This window comes from Spermophilus citellus, assembly GCF_964194105.1.
Source record: "Spermophilus citellus genome assembly, chromosome: 5".
NCBI lineage: Eukaryota > Metazoa > Chordata > Mammalia > Rodentia > Sciuridae > Spermophilus > Spermophilus citellus.
This window is the reverse complement of record NC_138186.1, coordinates 136147226-136171116: the sequence shown is the minus strand read 5'-3', so window position 1 is coordinate 136171116 and position 23891 is coordinate 136147226. Positions and strand designations below refer to the sequence as shown.

General features: G+C 35.9%; 1 protein-coding gene across 1 annotated transcript in view; it reads right to left on the bottom strand.

Moving 5' to 3' along the window:
* Positions 1-23891, bottom strand: part of LAMA2 (laminin subunit alpha 2) — a 576405-nt gene that overhangs the window by 507398 nt on the left and 45116 nt on the right. The window lies entirely within an intron of this gene.

Here is a 23891-nt window from a genome sequence, read left to right as displayed (position 1 = left end):
ATTTAATTAATCAATTATAGATTAAAAACAAAAGGACAGTTTTTCTGTGTTTAGGACTTTCATTATTACAAGCCCCTTATTTGCTGAGCTTATCTTTGCTCTTTTAAAGATTACAAAATTAACCTTTTGATAAAGAAAAAGCTCATTTCTCATCACATTGACCTACTTTTTTCCTTAACTTACCTCATTTTAAAAAGGATTATGTGAATGAATAGACACTTTTTTATGAATGTTTAGTATTGAGAAAACAATTGAATCATTTATCAAAATTATAAGCATTTTTCAATCTATTTAGCTAAGCATACAAAGGCCTTTCTGAAGAAGAACTGGAATGCTTTCTGAGGCTTTGCCCAGAAAAATCTGCTGAGTTCAAATTATTTTTATTTTGGTTTCCAGTCTTTGTCCATATATATTGTTTTGTTTTCTTCCTTTTTTAGTTAAAAGGCCTGTGCACTAAACAAGAGCAATTATAGGGACCACAAGGAGTTGTTCACAGGAGGTAGGAATTATAGAAGAGTCTTGTATTTCCTAAAAATGACTGACCTCAAGTATTCAAGGCTCTTAAGCAAGATGTAAATTTACATGAACGTGGAAGATAAATTCAGTCATAACATTTTAAAATTTATGACCAACTTCTCTTTAGGGTAATTAAATAAATCGAATAGTTTGATGACCATGTTATCCAAACCGATTCATATCTTTAGACCAATTTTTTTCTACTACAATATAACACAGATTGTATTTTGTAAACACATTTTAATATTTTAAAAATTCAATCAAACTTCTACAAAAGAAAAATAAAATGACAGTGTACTGCCATCATTGCACCCAGATGTTGGAGAAAAATATTCCACTTGAAACAGAGATTACAGCCCTGTTTTATGTACTTTTCTAATATACTGGCCAGCTCAGTAGTTCTAAAAAGTATAAACTCTTCCTTCCAATTGCAATTTACCAAAAAAAAAATATATATTTGGAGTAAGACTAATAAATTCTTGAAAATATATATATATTCACGATTTAAAGATCATTAAACACACACCATTCTCTACAGTGGCTTGTGCTATTGCTGAACTTCAGTTTATGATCTTCTCATATAAATTGTTCATAAGGGAACTCTTCTTAGAGACTTTTGAAACAAGAATGTATACTGTACATTTATGTTGCAGGTTTATAATGATATATTGTTCTTGCCACAGAACTAGAAACTACCAAGTTGGTTTATAAAATCTGTTAATAAAAACAGTCCTCACACTGAAGTAGACTCATTTACTGAGAACCCAAGCCTACCCAACATATATTCAATTTCCCAAGTAAAATCAGAAATGTCCTGCTACATAAAAAGCATATATATATATAATAAAACACTTTAGATTTTTTTTTCTCCTACTAAACTTAAATAAAGATGACTTTGATGAAGTGGTTTGCTTTTAGGTTTCAGGTGATACATTTGTGAAACATGTAAGGTTGCATTATTTCAATATAATTGAAGGAGGCATAAGATTTGGTCTGTAACATGTTGTTTGAAGGCCAAAGCTCGTCTACTTACATTCAAATCTATTCTTTATGCCTTGCTTCTGTGTACTGATATTTGAACATAGAAATTCAAAACATTGTAAATATTCTGTCCGTGATGAATAAAATTGGATCCAAATATTATGACAGCTGAGCACTCTAGAGTCCCCTGTCCTATAAAATTATGCTAACATTCACTATGGGAGAGGTGAATTGTATTTGACAACATATTCCCAGGCACTGTGTAATGAACCTTCAAACTTCAATTAGAACCTATCAGAAAGAAAAACAAACACAATTTCAGTAAAATGCTGCCTTCATGAGAAAAACAAGTCAGTTGAAAATACAGCAAGTTCAACATCATTGGCTTCTCATTAACATCCCTTTCCCATGTCAGGTATCATATAAAAAGCAGATTTTTTTTTAAAAAAAAAAAAAGTAATAATAGAGATCACTCCTATTTTTAAAATACAGGGCATTCAACTCACTTGATACTCTTTCAATCAACAACAATCACTCCAGTCTCTAATGATTTCTCTTTCCCGCCACTTACCTCCAAAGACAAAGATTATTTTTTTCCAAGTGCACTGAAATGCTACTGTTTATACAAGGTGATCGGCACATTCAAAGCTCAAAAGGAAAGATATAACCTTCTGGGATACCACACAGGAAGCATATAAAACATCTGCATGTTGGTTTAAATTAACCTAGAAGAATGCTGGAGGTAGTCCCCCAAGTGGGCTGCAATCTTCCTGTACTGTAATTTAGACTATTCAGATGATGAATTTCTGAGTGCTTCACACAGATAGCATTTCAATGAATGCTTTGTCAGCTAAAAGGCAAAGGTTTGCCTGTTTTTAACCTCCCTCCTTGCCAGTATTTATTAGTAATTTACAGGTATTTCAGCCATGGGAAAAGCATCCACAAGAGGGGTAAAATGACAAGTCTAGTTAGCTTCAGAAGCTAGGACAACAGTGCTGCCTTTGCTAATGATTTAAATAGATGAGCAGAATATGTGGTTGGTTTGAGGTTTTCCTGAGGTTCTTTTGATGAAAATTCTCCTTTGATGTAATGTTTTGATTTAAGATTTTATAACAGTAAACAAAGCACACAGAGGAAAACACCCATTGAATTCTACATGACATAGGGCCTGGAGATAGCCAGATGAGAGGGAATGCAGTCATGTGAGACTCTACTTTAACTACATTTCTATGATGGGAAATGTAAATTCTGTACTAAGAAAAAAATTAGATTTCTTAGAAAATACTCTGATTGACCCCCCAGCATTTTCTGTATGTATTTTCTCTTAAGTCATAAGATGACCTGGTATATGTGTGTATGTTTGTCCTTAATTTGCACCATCATTTTCACTAGTACAATGTGAGCCAGTGAAAACAAGAATCGTGTCTTAGCATCAAAAAGGAAAGGCAAAACATGGAAACAGGAGGAGAACAACAAGAAGGAGTCTTTAAAGATCATCTAGTCCTATGACTGGTGATCTATGATCACATTTAAGAGATTAAAGCCACCAGTTTGCTGGGCATGGTGGTGCACACATGGTGGTAATCCCACTGGCTCAGGAGGCTGAGTCAGGAGGATCGCAAGTTCAAAGCCAGCCTCAGCAAAACTGAGGTACTTAGCAACTCAGTGAGACTCTGACTCTAAATAAAACACAAAATAGGGCTGGGGATGTGGCTCAGTGGTTAAGTACCCCTGAGTCAATCCCCGGTACAAAAAAATAAAAAACAAAGAACACACCAGTTAGTGAAAGAATATACTAGAATAAGGCAATCTAGTTCTCCGGTCAATACTTCCAACATTACCATGGTTTTGTTGTTGCTCAAAAAAGTTAAATTTAAAAGATAATAAAGACTGGAATAATTAGTTTAATCACTCATCTGTAGTTTTTTTTTCCCAGATGGAGAAAAATTATGGGTAGGTATCTTGTGCCCTTTCATTAACAAGTGATGTAGATGACAAGATTTCACTTTGCCTTTTCAGAAGATTCTGTTTTCCAATAAAAAGAAATACAGCCATTAATTTGAAGTTACTTTCAATTGATTCTAACCCTGTCATCAGCTAAATAAATACAACAAGTTTTAAGAAAATTAATTTGTTCTGTATTTGGAATTTATCAATCTCTTTAGCATCCAGAGGTCCTTATCACATTGATGGAAAAGACTTGGACTAAATCACTAAGAACTTTGTCTTTATAGACACATGACTGAAGAGAAATATTATTACTTTATTGTTTAATAATTAGACACCACTGCCTAATGTCTAACAAAGCTTTTAATGTGTTTACATTAATTTTTTATTGTTCTTGTCCCTTAGGGAAATGAAAAATAACTCAAAAGCCTACTTCTCACAATGATCATGAACTTCAAAAGTACTTTAAGTCACCCTAAGTTTCTCTTTATGAATGTAATACACATAAAATCAAAGTTCCATATCATTGGTTGTGATGTAACCATAGCATAACTAGGGCTCAGCATCACTAAGTCTCAAAAGTAGAGGGATGAAGGTAAAATTATATTTCGTCTGTACTTAAAGTACCCATACCTAGGACTCTAGTTAAAGATGGCCATGAACAACACATTAAATCCTAATATAAAAGCTTCTAAAGTAAGATTTAGATAATAAAAATGTTTAGACCCAGTTAACTAGATGGAAGAAGATAGCAGTAAAATGTCAACAAATTCATAGAGGATGGAAAGAAAATGGATAGTGCAAGTGGTACCAGAAAAAAGCAAGAAAGCTGAAGGACAGGTGTCTGCAAGAGGAGGGGGATGGGAAAAAACCACAACAAGAAGGTTAGTTTGAGCTGCTGAACCCCATAGAGTCTCTACAAATTGAGGTGCCAAATAACTTATAAGGCAGGAGATGGGGGTTTTATTCTCCAGGGAAATTAAACCAATGAGTTTCTAGTGTTCGTGCAGCAGAAGATGGTAGTAATTTTGCCTTCTGTATTGAAGACAAAAAAAGAGAGATAATCTACATACTGGATAAAGTGATCATTTTAATCCCTAGCCCTTACTTAACTATGCCCAATAGAAAAGCTAGCAGACAAAAGATTAGAAAATACCTGCCCATAGAAATAGTCAACAGATATAGGGTTTGAGAGTCTCACAGTGAAAAGACAACAACTTGATCATCCTCAAGTTAACATACATTTCTGACACCCACTGATCTAACAACCTTTGTGGATCAGCTAAATATAATCAGACAGCCAAATTTTCTGATAAATTTTATATCTACTATGAAAGGTAGAAAATAAAACAGAGAAATAGAAGGAACTCAGAGGAAACAAAGACAAAACTTCAAAAGTCAATCAATACTAAGATAACAAGCAAAAATATATGATATACATGAACAGGATGATATAGTAATTTTTGTGTGTGTACATTACCAGGGATTGAACAAAGGGGCACTTAACCACTGAGCTACATACCCAGCCTTTTTTTATTTTTAATTTTCATCTTAAGATATGGTCTTTCTGAGTTGCTTTGGGTCTCTCTAAATTGCAGAGGCCGGCCTAGAACTTGATATCCTCCTGAGTCAGCCTCCTGAGTCACTGGGATTACATTGTGAGCTACCACATCCAGCTGATATATTGACTGAGTGGTAACTGAAGGCAGGTAGGATGTGGCTGGAGGAAGTGGGTCATTGGGGGCGTGGCTTTGGGGTATCTATTTTGTATATGGCAAGTGGAGTCTCTCTCTATGATTCCTGATCATCATGGAGCTGCTTCCCTAGGCCACATTTTTCTGCCATGATGTTCTGCCTCGCCTTGAGCCCTAAGAAATGCAGCCAGCTGTCTATGAACTGAGACCTCTAAAACTGTAAGTCCCCAAATAAACTTTCTCTCATCTAAAGTGGTACTTATGGGGTCTTTTAGTCACAGCAGTGAAAAAGCTGACTACCACAGAAATCTTCTAGGTGTAAGAAATGGAATAAAAAGAAAAAAGATGCCAAGCTACCTAAGAAAAGACAAAAAGAAAAATCCACAAAATTCAAATCCTACTAAGAATATTTCCATAATAGATAATACAAATAACAATAAAAATTAAATCCATGAGTTTCAGGGTCAAAATTTCATGACACAGAGCCTATCATAATCAAACTACAGAATACTAGAGGTAAAAAAAAAAAAAGACCATAAGGATTATTGAGGTAAAAATCTCTTCACATATATAGGATTAAGAATATTGGCAAAATTCTTCACTTAGAAAATCAGAAAACTCTTCATTAACAAATATTTTTACAGTTCTAACATGTTCCAGGCACCTTTCTAAGTGCTGAGGGATACACCTGGTTGCTCTGTATATTTGAGTTATTTAAAAAGAAAAAGAAAAGTCAGACAAAACCCAAGCCCTCATGGAGTCTCTGTCTTCTCAGGGGTTAAGGAGAAGAGTAGGTGGTACAGAGAGGAGTAATAAAAGTCTGCCTCATATGTAAGTAAGCTCTATGGTATACCCAAAGACATAAGAGAAAGGAGGAAATACTAGGACTTGCTTAGGGAGATAAAGGAATATCAGCGGCAAGGTCAGTCTGCAAAAATTAATCTAAAAGGAATAAAAGGAGATTCACTGAACATGGCTCATTCTTATACTTTTCTATGTAGAGAAGTGGAACAGCCATGAAGATATCTACTGCAGAAGAATTCCTGGCAGAAGACCAACCAGTGCAAAGGACCTGAACCCAGAACATATTTCATGTACCCAAGTAAAGATGCAAGATTGCTGTAGTGATAGGAATCAAGAGGAGAACCCCAGAAAAAAATGCCTTCAAAAGAACAAGAGACAATGCTCTCAGCCTGAAATTCTATAACCCCTTGATATTCAAAAGAGAAAAAAAATAAGACGTATTTAAAAATGTCATTTACCCCTCAATCTTTGTAGGGAAGATACAAAAATATGGCCATAAAGAGCTCCACAGGAGTGCTCTTAAAACACACACACAACTAAAAACAACAACAAAAATAACAAAACTTCCAAATATTATGAGCATTTAAGGGAAGTGAACAACTCTGTCAAAGACTGTGGTTTAGAAGTAGGTAGATGTAATTAGGGATATGTTTAGAAGTAGGAAAATGTATACAAACAAGGAAGACTTTTTAAAAACAAGGGAATTATTAGTGCTAGCAAGAAAGGAAAGGTATGTGCAATATACCACAGAGCTCAGCTGTGATATTTTTATAGTTTTCATAAAACATTTATTTTAAATAGAAATATATTGGAGGATGAAGGGTACAGTGTATATGCAGATTAGATGGGAGAACTCAATCTTTGCTTCCATACTAGGAAAGGAATAACATCTAAAATTCAAAACTCAAGTTATACTATTTAAATATATCATCTAAAAATCTGGAGGTAATTACTAGAAGAAACAATTAAATTATATCAGTCATGTCTCTCAGGATATAAGAGGGATCAAGAATTGCAACTTTTTGTTTTGATTTTTCCAATATTCCATGACCATAACTGCTATTATTTAGATACAACTAAGCTTCATGAAACACACATAATATCTGATTTGGTTTAGATATTAGGTGTCTCCAGAAGCTCATGTGTGAGACAATGCAAGAAAGTTCAGAGGGTGAAATGACTGGGTTATGAGAGCCTTAACCCAATCAATGAATTAATCCTCTGATAGTGATTAAATGAGTGGTGACTGTATGCGGGTAGGGTGTGGCTAGAGGAAGTGAGTTATTGGGGTGTGCCTTTGGGTGTATATTTTGTGAGCTAAAGTTGGTCTCTCTCTGCTTCTTGGCAGCCATACCTTGACCTGCTTTCCTCCACCACTCTCTTCCACCGTGATGTTCTGCCTTACCTTGAGTCCCAAAGAATGGTGCCACCTATCTATAGACTGAAATCTCTTCAACCATAAGCCCCCAAACAAACTTTCCTTTTTAAAGTTGTTTTTGTCAGATCTTTGGTGACAGAGATGAAAAAGCTGACTAAAACAATGTCCTTTAAAATAGAACTTACCAGGGAAAGAGGCAGGTGATGATTAAACCAGAAAACATCAATATTAGCTGTTATTTTCAAATCATGAAGCCTATCACAAGGATGATGATGAGGGTGAAAGTGCAGAATGAAAACAAATAGCATAACAATTAGTTGAAATTGCCACAACCACAAATTACTAATCATAACCAGATCCCTCTGAAGGGAAGAGGAGAGATGAGATTGTAGGGCTTTGACTACACATGTAACATATTATTTCTTAATAATATATTAAACACCATGGGTATCCTGGAGCCTATTTTTTTTGTTCTTCAGCCTTTAAAATGAATGTACAAAAGGACAAAAATATGTTAAAATATAAATGTCAGTTTTAAGAATTTTGCTTTAAGAAACCCCGAGACTTTAGTATCATCATTTGGAAATCAAAGAAAAATATGCCACAGAGTAAGAACACCAATTGCTGAAAAATTAATGTCAAATACATGAATAATTGTAATGATTAAAAAACATTGCTTTGATAAACATACTTTTTAATAACAAATAAGTAATTTTTAAAATCTGCCATGAAACAAGTTGAAGTCCTTATTTTAAAACATGAGAAAATAACCAAGACAAAAAGTCCCCAAAGCATATTTCTGAATTCTACTAATAATTATGTAACAAGAAAAAATGACAGTAAATTTTGGAAAGAATATTGTTTTAGTCAGATTTTTCACTGCTGAAACTAAAGGACCCAACCAGCACAATTATAGAGGAGGAAAGTTTACTTAGGGCTAAGGTTTCAGAGGTTTTCAGTCCATATACAGCCAGCTCATGGCGGAAAATTATTGCTTAGGGAAGATTCTCACATGGTAATCAGTGAGAGTGTGTCTCTACTCTCCAGATATAAAATATGTACCCCAAAGCCACGGACTTAATGAGCCAGTTCCTCTAGCTACACCTCACCTGTCTCTAGTTACCACCCAGTTAATCCCATCAAGGAGTAATTCGCTGATTAGGTTAAAGCTATAACTCAATCATTTCTCCTCCAAATCTTCTTGCATTGTCTCACATGTGCACTTTTGGGGGACACCGCACATGGATACCATAACAAAGATCCATTGACAAATTAAATATTTCAAAGACGTTTTAAAATTTATCTGATCTTGCCAGATATATGGGAATAAACTCACATTCAGGTAATAAAAGAAGGTAGATAGGATATTGAAGGGCACAAATAAATAAATGCATAGGTAAAATGGCATACAGATGTTGAAACCAAGTTTTGTAAAAATATATATTTGCTAAACATTACATTATGTGCTAGATGTTAGCAGACACTGCTTTTGCCTGGTAAAATGACTGATTTCTGCCTGTGTGAATTTTCCAGATTTTGATATTAATATGCAGTATTTTTAATACAAAAAATGAATATATGAAAATTTTTTGAAGTAATACAGGAAAACAGTGATAGGACATAAAGAATCTACTGAGATGAATTATTCTTTGATGGGCTAAGAGGACTTTTAAGTGAAACCTCAAACTGGCAGATGATGAAACTCTTCTTGATTGTTATATACATAGAGAGAAAAACAGTTCAGGGATAAATCTCAAAACAAGAGGCAGAAGATGGGCATGGAGTGTTACACATTGGGAACATACGCCAATTATACTTATTGATGGCAAGCTAAGAGACTTCAAGGACTAGTCATTACTGAGTATAAACTACTCTTTAAACACAAAAGGCCTGAACCACTGAGATAGCCAGCAAGAGAAGTGAAATGTTGGGCACCATCAAGAAGGGCATTAAAAACAATTATTGTGTATTGTTTATAGTTTAAAACTTTTCTTCTGTATTGTTTCCAAAACAAACAAAAAATGTGCCCCTCATACATCTATAGTAAGCACACGTTTGAGAAGATCTGATGGCAGTCCAAAGCAAGGTGAAAGTAACTACACAATCAGCAGTCACTATAGAATAGACTCTCAAACATAAATATGGTTGTATCTCAGTATCAACAATAGGATTAAATTCCATTACACCCTGCCTCCCCCACTCCATAGGGTACTGAAGTCTGTAGATGCTCAAATCTTTTATATAAAGTGGCGTTATATTTGCCTATAACCTCTATGTACATAATTCTCCCTTATATTTTAAATCATCTCTCTATTACTTATAATACCTAATACAATGTAAATGTAAATGCTGTGCAAATAGCTATTACACTGTATTGTTCAGGTCTGATGATAAGAAAAGCTGTACATGTTCAGTACATGTGTGGGTTTTTTATTCAAATATTTTTGATCTGCAAAAATCAGACCTGTTGATGCTAAAGGCATCAATGCGGAAGCCAGTAATATTTTAGCCTAGAAAATTTTAAGAAAACAATAAGAAACTATGCCTTTGAAAGCTATAGAATAATGTAAATATTGAAAACACTGAAATTATATGAAACCCTGACTACACTACACAAAAAAAATCCCATAAGGCATTCAGTAAGTAAATGTAATACAAAAAAGGAACTTCAAATATTAACATCAGAAGGCTTAATGGTTTATAAATTGTCAGTGACTAAAAGTAAAAATAAAAATAACCTAAAGAACAGTACTGGTATCTAAATATATCCAAATATCTTAGTATCTAACCAGCAATTAGCCAGATTCCTTGCACATAATAAATATTCATAAAATAGCCAATATTTTGGAATAAATTGGAAAAATATTCCTAACTTGATAATATTGAGTTAAGGAAGACAAATCATTTCTTTCCCTGGTAGATCTCTTGGTGTCAAAATCAAAAGCTTGAGGAATTGGGGTTCTCAAAATATCATCATGTTCTTAATGAACCAAATAGAATAGAATGTGAGAATAACATTTAATATATGGATGAATTTTATTGCTTGAGATTTCCATGCAGTGTGTCTCACGGAGCATTTTATTGTGGATTTCTCTTCACACAAGGTCAGTCACATATAAAATCCAACCAAACCTTCACTCAATTTTAGTATTCTTTTTTTTAAATTTACCTTATGTGTGACTTCTTGCAACAATATTACCTGAGAACTGAACATGAATTTGTACAACATGACAAATAAAACGAAAGCAATAGATGATAATGATTAGCACAGGCAGCAGTGTGTCATTATAAACAGAGAACTACAGTAAAAACCTATAAAGAAAGCAACAATCACCAAGGTGAAAAGATTACCAGACACACATATTTTTTTAGTCTAACATTGTGCAAAATATCATTAACTTTGTTTTGTGTTTATTACATACTAATACTCTTTATTTTCTTTCACTAATAAGATGATTATTGATCTATCTAACCAATTTCATTAACATAAAGCAACACATAGTAAGTCTTATAAAATATCCAACTGTTTCAACTTCACTCTTGGATTCATAACGAGTGTCCAAAACATACTACCAATCTACTAACAGAATAAGTACGGAAAGCTGAATTATCTCAGAAATTCTCAAACTTTTTTTTTTTTAATTTCCCTAAGGCAGAGAAGAATAAATAGATATATCCTGGGGTCTAGTGGCATAGCTACAACTTTTTTTTTTTTTTGCCACAACTGACATTTCCTTGAAGAGTCAGACTAGATATTTTAAAAATTCAAATATATTTTATTCTTTTGCCTGATAAATTTTATTTTTAACATTAATTAAAATATTATTTAAAATTTCCCTTGAGTAAAATTGATGGCATAAGAAAATCTGCCATATTCATGCTGTGGTTTTATAAAGTCCATGGCCTATCACTTTGTATCTTTGATGGTAAGTGTTTGCCACACTGAGAATTGTGTAAATTTTTCCTATAAAAAGGGTAAGAAATGTATGATATTACAAGAAATTATTGGCTCATATGAATTCATATGTTTGGGTCAATTGAGTCTATTTTTTTTCTTTTTGTTAAAAATTATTTTTTGCTGAATTTCTTTCCACTCATTATTCTCTCTAAAAACACTGATCAATCATCCTGCTTCACTATTTAGCTGTAATTTGATAAAGGCATTGAATATGTTTTCACAATGATTAATCAGTGTTTCAATTTAATGCTAAAACTTTTAAATAGTCAGAATGAGCAACTCTATTTTTGCCCCTCAAAAACTAGCAAAGAGAAATAAATACAACAAATAAAAGATAGACTTACTTATCTTAATAAAACCAACAGTAGAAACCCAAATTATATCTAAATGCCCATAACTGGAAGAACAAGGTTGAAACTCTTAAATGTGTTTTATTTTCCCTATTAACTTTGTTCTATTTTAAAAGTATTCACATTTGGTGTGCTTCCACATACTTTTGTTTTAGATGAAGGAAGCTATAGCTAGTTTGTCATCTCTCTGACACACTTGCGGCTGCCATAGAGTTTAGTGATTGAAGAAACCATTCTAGGGCCTTTCCACAGATGTCCAAATTCTGGTTCTACCACTTGTTGGTATGTCTCCTTGGAAAAGTTACTTAATTTCTTCTGTGCGTCACTGTCTGTAAATTGGGTACAGTAATAGTACCTATCTCACAGACTTTGAGAAAAATAATGAATTATATAGAGAGAGTTCAAACATTTACTGATGCACAGTAAATACCACATAAACCTTTGTTATTTTTTATTATCCCACAGATTTTACATAAAATAACAAAAACCCAAAGCCCATTATTACATTTATGTTACACTTATTATTATCATTTATGATTCCAAGGATTGTTGAATCCAACCCTTTCTAAAGACAGAAAAAAACGTGTGAAGTTTACATTAATAATTTATTATTTAGTATTTACTTGTAAAAAATACCTCTTTTTCTTAATGTGTTCCTTGCCCACACCTATTTTTTGTGTAGCCTTTGAATTTATTGTTTTTTAAATTTATTTATTTATTTATTTTAATTAGGTATCTGTGACAGCACAATGCATTTTTTTTATTGATTGTTCAAAACATTACAGAGCTCATGATATATCATCTTTCATATATTAGACTCAATTGGGTTTTGAACTCCTATTTTTATCCCAAATACAGATTGCAGAATCACAACTGTTACATACTCACATTATTACATAATGGCATATTAGTGACTGTTGTATTCTGCTACCTTTCCTATCCCCTACTATCGCCGCTCCCCTCCCCTCCCCTCCCATCTTCCCTCTCTACCTCCTCTGCTGTAGTTCAATTCTCTCCCCTTTTTTCCCCCTTCCCCCTTGCCCCTCATAACCTCTTATAATTTTGTGTATCATTGAAGGTCTCCTACCATTTCCATATGCTTTCCCTTCTCTCTCCCTTTCTCTCCCCCCATTCGTCTTTGTTTACTGTTAGTCTTTTCCTCATGCTCTTCCTTCCTGTCCTGTTCTTAGTTGCTCTCTTTATATCAAAGAAGACATTTGGCATTTGTTTTTTAGGGCTTGGCTAGTTTCACTTAGCATAATCTGCTCTAATGCCATCCATTTCCCTGCAAATTCTATAATTTTGTCATTTCTTAGTGCTGCATTATACTCCATTGTGTATAGATGCCACATTTTTTTTATCCATTCATCTATTGAAGGGCATCTAGGTTGGTTCCACAGTCTAGATATTGTGAATTGTGTCGCTATAATCATTGATGTGGCCGTATCCCTATAGTATGCTCTTTTAAGGTCCTCAGGGAGTAGTCCGAGAAGGGCGATAGCTGGGTCAAATGGTGGATCCATTCCCAGCTTTCCCAGGAATCTCCATACTGCTTTCCAAATTGGCCTCACCATTTTGCAGTCCCACCAGCAGTGTACAAGTGTACCCTTTTCCCCACATCCCCGCCAACACTTATTGTTGTTTGACTTCATAATGGCTGCCAATCTTACTGGAGTGAGATGGTATCTTAGGGTGGTTTTGATTTGCATTTCTCTGATTGCTAGAGATGGTGAGCATTTTTTCATGTACTTGTTGATTGATTGCATGTCCTCCTCTGAAAAGTGTCTGTTCAGGTCCTTGGCCCATTTGTTGATTGGGTTATTTGCTATCTTATTGTTTAATTTTTTGAGTTCTTTGTACATTCTGGATATTAGGGCTCTATCTGAGGTGTGAGGGGTAAAAATTTGTTCCCAGGATGTAGGCTTTCTATTTACCTCTTTTATTGTTTCCCTTGCTGAGAAAAAACTTTTTAGTTTAAGTAAGTCCCATTTGTTTATTCTTGTTATTAACTCTTGGGCTATGGGCGTCCTATTAAGGAATTTGGAGCCCGACCCCACTATATGTAGTTCGGAGCCAACTTTTTCTTCTATCAGATGCAGCGTCTCTGATTTGATATCTAGCTCCTTGATCCATTTTGAGTTAACTTTTGTGGATGGTGAGAGAAAGGGATTCAATTTCATTTTGTTTCATATGGATTTCCAATTTTCCCAGCACCATTTGTTGAAGATGCTATCCTTCCTCCATTGCATGTTTTTAGCCCCTTTATCAAATATAAAGATAGTTGTAACTTTGTGGATTAGTCTCTGTGTCTTCTATTCTGTACCATAGGTTCACCTGCCTGTATTGGTACCAGTACCATGCTGTTATTGTTACTATTGCTTTGTAGTACAGTTTGAACTCTGGTATCGCTATACCTCCAGATTCACATTTCCTTCTTAGAATTGCTTTTGCTATTCTGGGTCTTTTGTTTTTCCATATGAATTTCATGATTGCTTTATCTATTTCTACAAGAAATGCCATTGGGATTTTGATTGGGATCGCATTAAACCTATAGAGAACTTTGGGTAATATCGCCATTTTGATGATGTTAGTTCTGCCTATCCATGAACAGGGTACATTTTTCCATCTTCTGAGATCTTCTCTCTCTCTCTCTTTAGGGTTCTGTAGTTTTCATTGTATAAATCTTCCACCTCTTTTGTTAGGTTGATTCCCAAGTATCTTATTTTCTTTGAGGATATTGTGAATGGAGTGGTTTTCCTTATTTCCATTTCAGAGGTTTTGTTGCTGATATACAGGAATGCCTTTGATTTATGCGTGTTGATTTTATAACCTGCCACTTTGCTGAATTCATTTATTAACTCTAGCAGCTTCTTTGTAGACCCTTTTGGGTCTGTTAAGTATATTATCATGTCATCCGCAAATAGCGATAATTTAATTTCTTCTTTTCCTATTTTTATGCCTTTAATTTCTTTTGTCTGTCTAATTGCTCTGGCTAGTACTTCGAGAACTAAATTGAATAGAAGTGGTGATAGAGGGCATCCCTGTCTTGTTCCAGATTTTAGAGGCAATGCCTTCAGTTTTTCTCCATTTAGGATGATGCTAGCCTGAGGTTTAGCATATATAGCTTTTACAATGTTGAGGTAAGTTCCTGTTATCCCTAGTTTTTCTAGTGTTTTGAACATAAAGGGATGCTGTACTTTGTCAAATGCTTTTTCTGCATCTATTGAGATGATCATATGGTTCTTGTCTTTAAGTCTATTGATGTGGTGAATAGCATTTATTGATTTCCGTATATTGAACCAGCCTTGCATCCCAGGGATGAATCCTACTTGATCATGGTGCACAAGTTTTTTGATATGTTTTTGTATTCGATTCACCAGAATTTTATTGAGAATTTTTGCATCCAAGTTCATTAGAGATAGTGGTCTGTAGTTTTCTTTCTTTGAAGTATCTTTGTCTGGTTTTGGGATCAGAGTGATGTTGGCCTCATAGAATGAATTTGGAAGAGCTCCTTCTTTTTCTATTTCTTGAAATAGCTTGAAAAGTATTGGTATTAATTCTTCTTTGAAGGTTTTGTAGAACTCCGCTGTATACCCATCCGGTCCAGGGCTTTTCTTGGTTGGTAGTCTTTTGAAAGCTTCTTCTATTTCTTCCTTTGTTATTGGTCTGTTTAAATTGTGTGTGTCTTCCTTTCTCAATCGGAATATAGGGTTTCAAAATACTTTCTAATTATCTTCTGTATTTCTGTAGTATCTGTTGTGATATTGCCTTTTTCATCCCGTATGTTGGTAATTTGAGTTCTCTCTCTTCTTCTCTTAGTTAGCATGGCTAAGGGCCTGTCTATCTTATTTATTTTTTCAAAGAACCAACTTTTAGTTTTATCAATTTTTTCAATGGTTTTTTTTCGTTTCAATTTTGTTGATTTCTGCTCTAATTTTAATTATTTCTTGTCTTCTACTACATTTGCTGTTGTTTTGCTCTTCCTTTTCTAGGTTTTTGAGGTGTAGTGTGAGTTCATTTATTTGTTGGTTTTTTCTTTTTTTTTTGAGGAAAGAACTCCAAGAAATGAATTTCCCTCTTAAAACTGCTTTCATTGTGTCCCACAGATTCCGGTATGTTGTGTCTGTATTATCATTTGTCTCTAAGAATTTTTTCATCTCCTCCTTTATGTCTTCTGTAACCCATTGATCATTCAGTAACATATTGTTCATTTTCCATGTGATGTAGGATTTTTCCTTCCTTCTTTTATCATTGATTTCCAATTTCATTCCATTGTGATCAGATATGGTGCATGGTATTATTTCCACGCCTTTATACTTACTAAGAGTTGCCTTGTGGCATAATATATGGTCTATCTTTGAGTAGGGTCCATGTGCTGCTGAGAAGAACATGTATCCACTTGATGATGGTTGATATATTCTATATATGTCGGTTAAGTCTAGGTTATTGATTGTGTTGTTGAGTTCTATAGTTTCTTTATTCAGTTTTTGTCTAGAGGATCTGTCTAATGGTGAGAGCAGTGTGTTGAAGTCACCCATAATTATTGTGTTGTGGTCTATTTGACTCTTGAACTTGAGGAGAGTTTGTTTTATGAATGTTGCAGCTCCATTGTTTGGTGCATACAAATTGATAATTGTTATGTCTTGTTGGTGGATGGTTCCTTTTAACAGTATATAGTGTCCTTCTTTATCCTTCTTGATTAACTTAGGTTTAAAGTTGATTTTATTCGATATAAGTATGGCCACTCCTGCTTGCTTCCGAGGGCCATGTGAGTGGTATGATTTTTCCCAACCTTTTACCTTCAGCCTGTGTATGTCTTTTCCTATCATATGAGTCTCTTGAAGGAAGCATATTGTTGGGTTTATTTTTTTTGATCCAGGTTACTAGCCTATGTCTCTTGATTGGTGAGTTTAGGCCATTAACATTTAAGGTTACAATTGAGATATGATTTGTACTTCCAGTCATGCTTCTTTATTTATTTATTTTAGTTTGGCTGGTTTTACTTTTTGGTTATTTTCCTCCCCCTTTACTGAGATACCTCCTGCTGTTAGTTTTGGGCACTATTTTTCAATTCCTCTTCTTGTAGTATTTTGCTCAAAATGCTTTGCAGTGCTGGTTTTCTTGCTGCGAATTCTTTTAGCTTTTGTTTATTGTGAAAGATTTTAATTTCATTGTCAAATCTGAAGCTTAATTTTGCTGGATACAGTATTCTTGGTTGGAATCCATTATTTTTCAGCATTTGAAATACATTGTTCCAGGATCTTCTCGCTTTCAAAGTCTGTGATGAGAAATCAGTCGTTAACCTAATTGGTTTACCCCTGAATGTAATCTGCCTCCTTTCTCTCGTAGCTTTTAATATTCTCTCCTTGTTCTGTACATTGGCTATCTTCATAATTATATGTCTTGGAGTTGGTCTATTATGGTTTTGAATGTTTGGGGTCCTGTAGGCTTCCAGGATTTGGCAATCCATATCATCTTTCATCTCTGGGAAGTTTTCTAGAATTATTTCATTTAATATGCTGTCCATTCCTTTGGATTGAGTCTCTGTGCCTTCTTCTATCCTGATGACCCTCAAATTTGTTTTTTTATGACATCCCATATCTCTTGAATAGATTGCTCGTGGGATTTAAGCATCTTTTCTGTGTTGACTATATTCTTTTCAAGTTGATAAACCTTGTCTTCATTATCTCATGTTCTGACTTCTACTTGATCAAGTCTGTTTGTAATATTCTTGTTTGAGTTTTTAATTTGGTTTACAGTTTCCTGCAATTCTAGGATTATTGTTTGTTTTTTTTTTAAGATCTCTATCTCCTGGTGGAGCTCGTTCTTTGCCATTTGAATTTGTTTGTTTAATTCATTTTCAAAATATACTTTTATTACTTGGACTTGCTATCTCATGTCTTCCCTAACATTCCTTTCCATTCGAGTTAGGTATGCCTTGAGTTCTTTCCCTATCCCTGCTTCTGATGTTTCTATGTCCTCCTGTAGAATTAAGTTGTCCTGCATTGTTTGTACTCCTTTTTTCCCTTGTTTTCTCATGTTGTCCACGTTACTTTCTAGCTCTATTTGATTGCCGTGTTTCTGCTCTCTTCTATAGATTTGTTTTGGTTCTGTATTACTCTGTTGTTTCTTATTTGTGTTGTTAAACTGTGCCTGCTAACGTGGATTCTGCTGGGAAGGAATTCCGACGGCCGAGCTCCAGTGACGTCACTACTCTGCTCTGACGGGCCCCAGGCTCCTTGCTGGGGTGTCCTAATGGGGCTGTGTGACTGGACTGTCTCTGTTTGGTTTCAGCTCCCCGTCGAGGTAGGCGGGCAGTCTCCAGCCGCCCAGTATCTCAGGCAGCGGGCGGGTGATCGGTCACGGCGGGAGAGTGGACTCTGGCCGCCCAGTCGTGCGGGCAGCGGGCCGGCTGTCGCCAGTGGGCGGGCGATCTCTAGGCACCCAGTCCGGCGGTCGGTAGTCGGCGGGCGGGCGTTCTCCTACCGCCCAGTTACGCGGGCAGTGGGCGAACTGTCGCCGGCGGGCCTGCGGTTTCCAGCCGCCCAGTTGCAAGGGCCTGGCCTCTAGTCCCCTAGTTTCTCTTGCTAGTCTTGGTTTCTCCTGCTAGACCAGATTTCCCCTGAGTGATGGCTCTCGGCAGTTCAAACTGTACTCTGGACCTGCCGTTTGTTGGGTGTGGAGGGTGTCTATTGGGGACCCTGGCACTCTATTGTTTTGTTTCCGTTGTGGGGGATAGAACTGTACCGCTTCATTCCCCCTCTGAAATCCCGCACTCAGCCCGGGGGTCAGTGCGGGCTCATCTGGCAGGATTCCACAGAATTGCAGCCACTTTTCTCCCTGCTTGCTAATTAATCACTTCTCTGAGGCGCCCCGCCTTCTGTAGCCATGGGGAAGGCCGGGCGAATCAGTCTGCCCGGATCCCCGGGGTCGCACAATTGGCTATTGGGATCTCCGGCACTCTATCGTTTTGATTTTTTCTGCTTGGCCCTCCCCCAGCGCTGGCTAGACAGGTTTCATTTTGGCTGTTGATGGGAGGGGGAGTTGAAGGTCAGGTGTCTCTAGTTTTCCCCTAGTCTTTATGAGGGCTCACTCTGATACTCCCTCCCCGGCAAAGCCTAGGAGAGGTTTTATGCGGATTGCCCGATGTATGGGGGATGGGCTGAGTGATACAGACCTGTTTTGTTGTTGCAATCTGTCGGAGAGTGGCGGTAGATACTTCAGCTCTCCAAGATGGTGGCCGCTGATCGCCTTGGTGGAGTTTCTGTTGTGGGGGTCGGGACTGTATCGCTTCCTTCCCCGTCTGAAATCCCGTACTCAGCCCAGGGGTCAGTGCAGGCTTGGCCGGCAGGGTTCCACTGAATGGCAGCCACTTTCCTCCCTGCTTGCTAATTAATCGCTTCTCTGCGGCGTCCCGCCTTCTGTAGCCGCGGGGCAGGCCGCGGGGATCAGTAGCACAATGCATTTTGAGTGATTGTACACAACTGCAGCCCAATTTTTCATTTCTCTGGCTATACACTATGTAGCATCACACCGTATGTGCAGTCATACAAGTACCTAGGGTAATAATGTTCATCTCATTCCACCGTCTTTCCTGCCACCATGCCCCCTCCCCACCTCTCCCTCCCCTTTGCCCAATCAAAGTTCCTCCATTTTTCTCATGCCCTGTCCCATTATGGATCAGCATCCACTTATAAGAAAGAATATTTGGCCTTTGGTATTGGGGATTGGCTTACTTCACTTAGCATAAAATTTTCCAAATCCATCCATTTACCTACAAATGCCATAATTTTATTTCTTTTAATGCTGAGTAATATTCCATAATATATATATACCACAGTTTCATTATCCATTCATCTACTGAAGGGCATCTAGTTTGCTTCCACAGTTTAGCTATTGTGAATTGTGCTGCTATAAACATTGATGTGGCTGCATTATTTACTATGCTGTTTTTAAGTCCTTTGGGTGTAGACCAAGAAGTGGGATAGCTGGGTCAAATGGTGGTTTCATTCCAAGTAATCTAAGGAATCTCCATTCTGCTTTCCTGATTAGTTGCACCAATTTGCAGTCCCACCAGCAGTGTATGAGTGTGCCTTTTCCCCCACATTCTTATCAACATTTATTGTTGTCTGTATTCTTGATAACAGCCATTCTGACTGACATGAGATGAAATCTTAGAGTAGTTTTGATTTGCATTTTTCTAATTATTAGAAATGTTGAATATTTTTTCATGTATTTGTTGATCATATGTTTATCTTCTTCCAAGAAGTGCCTGTTCAGCTCCTTAGCCCATTTATTGATTGGGTGTTTTTGGTTTTTTTTGTTTTTGGTGTCAAGTTTTTTGTGTTCTTTATATATCCTGGAGATTAGTGTGCTATCTGATGTGTGTGTAGCAAAAATTTGTTCCCCAAGTGTAAGCTCTCTCTTCACCTCATTGTTTCTTTTGCTGAGAAGAGCTTTTTTATTTGAGGCCATCCCATTTATTAATTTCTTGATTGTATTTCTTGTGCTTTAGGAGTCTTGTTAAGAAATCTGGGGCCCACACTTTTGTCTCTTTGTTGTTGTTGTTTGTTTGTTTGGCTCATCAATCATGTTCTTCTGCTGACAAACTGAAGAACATCAAAGGATTGTTTTAAAAAATCTTAAGTAGATTTCCTTCTATGATTTTGCAATGTTTTCACTCAAATATATTACATCTGGCTATGTATTTAAGCACAACAGAGTTTTACTGTGGTATAGATTTACTCCATATGACAGGTCAGCATCATGAATAAAATTTAAATCAAGGAGCTGGTAATGTAAAAGTGCCAACACACCATGCCTGCATAAAAACAACCATGTGTTTAAGAAATGTTAAATAAAATCAAATATGATGACTGTTAGCAATCTTCTGCTGATACAGATATTTCTTTAAAAGAAGCATAAGATGCCAAACCTTCTTTCAATAAGATGCAAAGGATTTCCAGAGCTTGCAATTTCTTCCTGACATAATAGAGTATGAAAAACAAATTCTAATTTAAATATTCATGCCTTAACTTTATTTAATGGCATGCTACTGTGACTGTAGGTATTATATTTTAATGCTCCATGATGCTTCTTCCTGTTTTATAACAGCTAAAATGATAGTCATCTTCAAGAGGAATATGAGAAGGCATCATTATGAACTTCACATTTTCTTTTTTGAGAGATGTGCTCTAATAATAACAGCACACTGCCTCTTAAAGTAAACATTTTCTTTAATATGCATGGCTACATCCTTTTTAAATTGATAAATAACCCACTGGTCAAGGAGACAGACTTCGGGACTCAAGTCTGTCTTCAAACAATCAGGATCCAACATCCATGCAGAATTAAAGCAAAAGAGATGAAATGAACTTGAACACAGCAACAACAAAATCTGCAGGATATAATTTGTTCATTGAACTTTTTGAAGATAAAGAAAAATCAGCTGGGATTCAACATTTAAAGAATACTGCTGAAAAATATATCTAGAATAATGCAAATATACTTTAGTAAGTTTGTCATTTTGACTACATGGATCTGAGAAATGAGCTCCTTTTAGAATTGCTGTTAATATATGGAAAATCTTCCATCTACTTCATACAGCACAAACAACATTGCACTTTTGTCAATTTAGAAGAGAAACAAAAGAAACTATTCAACAAGATTATCACAGAATATTGGTAAGATAATATCAAACTCATCTTTTTCTTCTCCTTGGCTTGCACATTAATACCATACATGCCTACACACACACACACACACACACACACACACACACACACACACACACGAAGAACACACATACTCCAGATACAGGTTTTGATTTTGTATTTTGACAATGTACATCTCTGGAGGATGTCAAGTGGTTCACACAGGCTGTCAATTATGTTAGAATCCATGAGACATTAAAAAATTCAGGGCATCCTACTATTTTATATAAACTATATTCTTCTTCCTTAAAGATTCTATTGATGGAATCTCCTATAGGTAAAAGTCTGTTTCTTTAAAAGAAGCATTAGAGAGCCTTCTTTATTGCTTTTACCTAAAATTGATTTTTCACACAAAATTTAAGCAACAAGCCAGGAAGCAGTTTCAATTGAAAAGAACTTCATGTGGAGGCAGGAAGTCATCAAGAAAAGAATGGATCCAACCCCAGTTGTCATTTCTTACCTGTGGAATATACATCAGCCACAGTGTAACCCCTCTAAAATTCAGGAAATGTGACCCAAGCTGGCCAAGATACCCTGTCCCTTGTGGGCATGTGACCAATGCAAAGCCGTCAAAGATTAAAAGGGACTTTAGGAATAGGAGGTTTTTCTCCTTCTGAGATTAAAGTGCTAAGAACTACCTAAATCTTGTAGCTACTGATGGCTGTCTACTAATGGCACCTGAAAAGAAAGAACTGATAAAAATAAAGACAAAAAAAAAAGAGGAAAAATGAGAGGGAATGGGAAAGAGTACTGATGATGTGATTCAACCACTGGTCAATGGATAGCTAAATCAGCTCTTCTATGAACAGATTAATAGAGGAGTCCCTGGAACTAAATTTGCATATTTATCACTTGCAACTGAAGACTAACTAGAAAAACAATCCTAGCTGAGCACCATGGCACATTCCTGTAATCCCAGTGATTTGAGAGGCCAACGCAGGAAGATAGAGAGTTCAAGCCAGCCTCAGAAACTTAGAGAAGCCCTAAACAACTTAGCAAGACCCTGTCTCAAAATGAAATATAAAAAATGGACTGGGGATGTGGCCCAGGGATTAAGCACCCCTGGGTTAAATCCCCAATACCAATAACAATCAATCAATCTTCAGCCCTATGTTGTACTTTATTTAGAGACAGGGTCTCACTGAGTTGCTTAGCACCTCACTTTTGCTGAGGCTGGCTTTGAACTCATGATCCTCCTGCCTCAGCCTCTGAACCACTGAGATTATAGGCGTGTGCTATCCTGTCTGGCTAAATTGTCAGGATTTTGCATTTTAAAATTCAACACCAATGAATAGAGATTGCAAATGCCTTGTGAATAATCAAATTTAATTCTGTTAAATTAAATAATATGTATTTGTTATAGTGTCTGTTGTTCTCAATAATTGAGATCCTTAAGAGATGAAATTCTATTTTACCATTTTTAGATACCCAGTCTGTGAAGCCATGCCTTATTTATAATAGATTCTCAAAAAATATTTGTGGTTGGTTGTGTATTAATTTCCATTCCTGTTGGCTAACATTCACATTACCAGAAGCACTAGACTATTTCACTTAATTTTTAAGATCTTTTAAAATAGAATATACCCTATGAAAGACAAATACTTTTCCATATATTTAAAGAAAGTTTTTATTTTCATTCAGAAAATGAAGACATTAGGTTTTAAAGTGCTTTTTAGTTTTGAGGATTGGCATTATTTATAAAATATAATTTTAACCAGGTGCAGTGGCACAGCCCTCTAATCTGAGTGGCTTGGGAGGCCAAGGAAGGAGTGTGTGTGTGTGTGTGTGTGTGTGTGTGTTATATGTTATAATTTTGTATATGTATATGTGTTATATACAATATATGATATTTTTAAAAAAACAGATAAAAAGGATGAAGAATTTCTTAAATGGCAAAGCCAAATGGATAAATAGTATTTATATGTCATGCTAAGTTAAATTGAGTGTCAACAGCTTTGGGACAATGAGTAGCTTTCCCTCTGTAAAGGAAAACTAATGTGGATCACCTGGCATTGAACACACATTGGAATTTATGATCATTTTTGCCTTAGGACAGCATCTCTGTTCAAAATCACTACAGATAACTTTGTAACTCAGACTCCAAGCTGAAGCTCAGTGGATTTACATCCCAGTTTAAAATAACTTTTTTGTAAGCATAATCATGAAAATTTTTAAGTTTGGACATTGTGCTGATAGGAGATTTCCCTTAAGGAAGTGACTCCCAGTACAGAACTGAGGATCATTATTCATAAGCAGGGCCAGCTCTCCTCTGGGGACCTCTTTTCAATAACCACACTCACTGAGCACTGACTTGTGCCAGGCTCTCTACCAGTCACTTACACCTATTATCACAATTAACTCACTTAACACACCCTGCCAGGAACATAAACCTGGTTTGATAGATTAAAAAAAAAGAGTTAAAGTCATTTTTACACAAGGTCAAACATCTAGGAAATGGAAAAACTGCAATTCAAATTCATATCTGCCTTAATTCCAAAACAGGACAGCTTACTGGCTCTGTGACAAGGACCATGAGGAAAACGTCACACA